Raw genomic sequence first — 4,891 nt, 5'->3', positions numbered from 1 at the left:
ACTGAAGAGTTCAATAGAAGTTTTATAAATGTACGGACCAATATGATTATTTCTCTTAATTAAAGGAAGTTCTATTCCTTTTATCTTTTACAAGTACCTACACACAGGGCCACAAACACACACACATGCACACACACAGGTAATAAATAAATTCCTCTGATGGGTCATATTTCTTCAGGTCAAACTCATCCAGCTCCTCTTCTGAGTTCAGCAACACAAACACCAGAGCTGACCACTGAGCAGGAGAGAGACTGACTCCATGGAGATGATGGTCACCTCTTATTCTCAGGTGTGTTTGGACTTCCTGTACTAGAGAATGATCCTTTAGTTCATTCAGACAGTGGAACAGATTGATGGATTTCTCTGGAGACGGATTCTTCCTGATCTTCTCCTTGATGTAGTTGACTGTTTCCTCTTTGCTGTGAGAGCCGCTTCCTGTCTGTGTCAGTAGGCCTCGTCTGATTGGAGTCTGACTGGAGTCTGATTGGACTCCAGTGAGAGACCCAGAAGGAAACGGAGGAAAAGGTCCAGGTGTCCATTCTCACTCTGTAAGGTCTTGTCCACTGCATTCATAAGGAAGTCAGACATTGTTGAGCTTTTGAAGTCATGTAGGACTGCAGTGCTTCGCTTTTCCAGCACATTTGTGTTGTTGGAGATGAAGCAGGGAAATGCATATAAAGCGGCCAGAAACTCCTGAACACTCAGATGCACAAAGCTGAACACCTTCCCCAGACTCCTCTCTGAAGATTTGGGTACACACTCCTGAGTACAAAGACACTTTTGACATCAATGCCACACTCTCTCAAGTCGAGAGGTTATTCAGAGGAGAGCAGAGGGAAGCAGATTCCCCTTGATGAGGTTTGTCAGCAGCGCATCCACTGAGGTCGACTCTGTTACATCCCACAAGTTCTCATTCTTCTGGCAGTCTAGAGGAAGTCGATACTCCTCCCAACCATCAAAGATAAAAATGACTTTGTAAGCATCACAATCTTTTAAATGTAATTGTTTTATTTCTTGGAAAAGTCAGAATAATGTAGAATAATGTTTATGTGAATGATGCCTGACCAGCCACATTATTAGAAACACCTTGTACCTGCACTCACTGGACACTTTATTAAGTAAGTACCTTATATTTTATAGTTTACTCCTACAGACTACAACCCATCTTTTGACATTAGAAGGGGGGCTTCATCCTCCCTCTACCCTGATCATCACTGGTCAGTTTCTGACCACAGCGCCACTGATATACATTAATCTATACCAGAACATAGTAACAATTATAATAGAAAGGTTTTTTTCAGGATAATAAAACATTATTCATTTAAACTGAAACATTCCAGTCAACCAAATCGAATATATTTGTCACGATTAGTCCCTTCCACCTTCCATGTTCTGTGTTTTTCCCTGTCTTGTGTATTTTAGTTCATGTTCATTGCATGCTTATTTGATGGTTGCCTATGTGTTCGCGTCTAGGTTCATTGCGTTTGTTAGGTTCATTGTTTATTTGTATGACTGCATGTCTGTAAGTTTCTATTCCATGCCTGTATTTATCCTAGCTTTCGTGTTTCCTAGCCTTTGTTATAGCCTGTGTCCCGTTTACCTTCGTGTGTTTTTTTGTTTAATCATGTATCCCCGTGCTCTCCATGTTGGCTCTATGACCCTGGACCGTTACAACGACTGTGATTTTGGATTTGCCCATAATAAATCTCGCTCTTCTCCGCACACGCGTCCGCCTCCTTACTGCTCACCGTTACAATATATTATAAATACCATATGTAGGAGAACAGGGTAAAGTTAAAGATACATTTCTGTGGAACAAATTTAGTTGGAAAATATTTTCTCTATCTACAAAGAACCAAGAACAGAAGAAAGAGAGATAGAGATAGAATATGTCTGTCTGTGTGTGTGTGTGTATGCGTGTCCGTGTGTGTGTGTGTATGCGTGTGTGTGTATAGATGATGCTGTATCTCTTTTTTTCTAAAGCGTGTAGAGTGTCAGTACTGTATATAACAGAGCACACAGGAGTAGTTTTTGTGCGGGACAGGGGGACATGTTCCCTTCAAAGTTTAAATTCAGTTTTAACTGGGTGATGTGTTTTCTGCTAGCTGTTAGACTGGGTAAAAAAGATTACCATTTTTGTTTACTTTTAAACAGTTATGGTTGGGTGCTGTGGAGGGAGGAAGGCAGAGTTGCTGGTTCACCCACCAGTTCGTACTGTAATGTGTGTCGTCATCCATAAAGCAAAGCTTTTACATTTAACCACGTGTGACACACGGGTTTGTCAATTTACTACTAGCTCCTAATTCCTAATTCGCTACTACCTGTTTACTACTGCCTACTACTTTACTATTCCATCTATCTGTTGTAAAATAGGCATAAGTGTGCATTTGGGGGTGCTGATATGAGCCGTGCCCCCCCCCCCCCCAAAGTTGAAAGGAAACCAAAACTGAAAGCTATTTTTTAAAAAACTTTTAAACTATATCAGACTTGTAGTCTGATTAAATCTGAGTGTGTCACTCACATTGTTTTAGATGAAACATGTATTCTTCCGAAGGCAAAAAACTCAGTCATGGACCTTTCCCTCTTCATAGACACATGGCTGGGTACTGGAGACACTGCTCTCTTTACCCTGAGAACAGTTCATCAGTGATGAGAGTAAAGTTTTACTGCCACTCATGTGGCCTCTGATCATATATGACAAAGAATATTCCCTGTTTCTGTATCCTCCGATTAAGATCTGATGGAAAGCTCCTCACTTTGGGTCAGAGGTTCCTGCTCCACTGCTAGAGTGATGAGGCTCCATCGTGGAGTTGTTCCTCTTCACACACACACGACTGGACACTGTAGATGTGGCTCACTGCTCCCTGTTAACAGTTCACCCATAAAGAGTAGGAGCAGAACACTGAAACACTCGTTATAATGAACCTGGTGTCACTGCAGTATGAGTTAGTCCTTCATAAACAAATAAGACCACACAATAACAGTGTGAGATACGTGTTGTCATGACAACACATCTTGTGTTTATTAAAATAACCCAGTACTATACAGCACTAAAGATTTAAAACCGCAATGCAAATGAAACTGAATTGTACTGAATTACATAGTTAAAGTATTATTCATGTAGCTTAGTTCAGGATCAACCAAATAAATGTTATTTGAGGATCTGCACTACAAATATAATGAAAGATACTTTTAACAAGACATATGCGTATGTGACATATGTGTATGTTACATTGGTGCCATGTTCAGGCTAAAAGCTGCATACTGAGGAGACATTTTTACCAATGAGAAAAAATGAAGAATGATGTATTTCAGAGATAGATATCAAAATTAAAATTTAAGATAACCCTGCAAAATTCTATGCAAAATGTTACACATTTCAATCTAAATCGAAATTGAATGTTTAAATTTTAAGGCCTAAATGTTAAACCTACCCTGTCGATAGGTAAAGGATACCTCTGTTATGTGGTAGTGGAATTGTTTTGGCATTATGGAAAATTTCTGAGAAATAGATATTCAAATTAGTCTAAATGTAGTACAACTTTGAATATGGATTTATGAAAAAAACGGTACAGTGAAATCTATCCAAAGTTACTCTGCTAATAGCCAAGGGCTCCTGCTCTTATGGGGTAGTGGAATTGTTTTGGCATTGTGGGGAAATTTCTGAGAAACAGAAAACCATACTATCTCCAAGCCCATTATCGACATTATGATTTTAATATGGATTTTTGAAAAAATGGTACAGTAGAATCTGTCCAAATTGTCACTGCTGAAGGGCAAAGGCACACTTGGGTGGTAGTAGAACTAGTTTGGTATTATGGGAAAATTCAGAGAAAAAGGTAACCATACTTTCTCTGAATTAAATGGGCATTTAAACATCATTACAAATACAATAACTTCAATACAGATTTATTAAAAACTTGTGCAATGGAAGTATCTCAACATTTCACTTGAGATAACCTGTTTTACCTGGCCGTCAAGCTTTATAATACACTTTATATAGAAACATTATATAGAAAAAAAAAACATTTTTGCACAGTGCTTATTAACGATTTATTAATAATAGAGTACTGTGTCTAATGTAATGATGCAAGTAAACTAATTCAATCAACTGTATTTTATACTTACAAATGTAGTAAAAGCGTGTGTCGACACCAAAGCTCTTCAAAAATACGGAAGTCACCGTTTCTCTTTACGTAAGGTGCGTTGGCTTGCAGTGAGCAGCGAAATACCGTAACATGGCGCGTATAATCGCATTCGAATTTAAAGCGCGGAGAGCTGGACCGCGGTTAAGACGGCAGGGTGAGAACCGCTAAAGGTGTAAAGCGCGGAACGCCCTATTGAACCAGCGGTGAATGAACTATGAAATGTCAGCTTATTCAATGTTGAAAATGAGATAACGTCGCAATATCGACGCTCATTCACTTTTCAAATAAAATTTAACGGTGAAACTTGGTCCATGACGTTGATTCATCAGTGAATAAACGTGGAAATGCCAGCTGTGTGGTTAATTCACAAGACATAAATCGTATCTTATTTTTAGTATATTCTTACATGATTTCACATCGAGCTAGATAACTCTGCTACTGATGCGGTGGGCTGAGTTTTTAATCGCTTTTTATCGCTTCTCTTCACAAAGTGGAGCCACAGAGTTGTACGTTCACTTTCAACAGTGTGAACTGTTTTAACCACCAGAGTGCTGCTGTCGTAAAAGTATAGAGTAATATTTAGGCTATTTTTATGAACCCTCGAACAACCATTGAGGAGAAAAAGCAAAGAGACAAAATTATTCTGTTGTCCATGTTGATATTCCATAACCCGCGTTTATAACTAACCCGGATATGTAACTCAAGAGAGGAAACTCGTTCAAAGTTCAGAGGTTGTATTGTCA

General features: G+C 38.9%; 1 pseudogene; it reads right to left on the bottom strand.

Moving 5' to 3' along the window:
• The window catches only part of LOC118240651, a 659,061-nt pseudogene that overhangs the window by 11,116 nt on the left and 643,054 nt on the right, over positions 1-4,891 (bottom strand).

The sequence above is a fragment of the Electrophorus electricus genome, chromosome 22 (assembly GCF_013358815.1).
Source record: "Electrophorus electricus isolate fEleEle1 chromosome 22, fEleEle1.pri, whole genome shotgun sequence".
In the NCBI taxonomy this organism is placed as follows: domain Eukaryota; kingdom Metazoa; phylum Chordata; class Actinopteri; order Gymnotiformes; family Gymnotidae; genus Electrophorus; species Electrophorus electricus.
The sequence above is the reverse complement of the archived record's forward strand: the minus strand, read 5'-3'. Positions and strand labels throughout refer to the sequence as shown.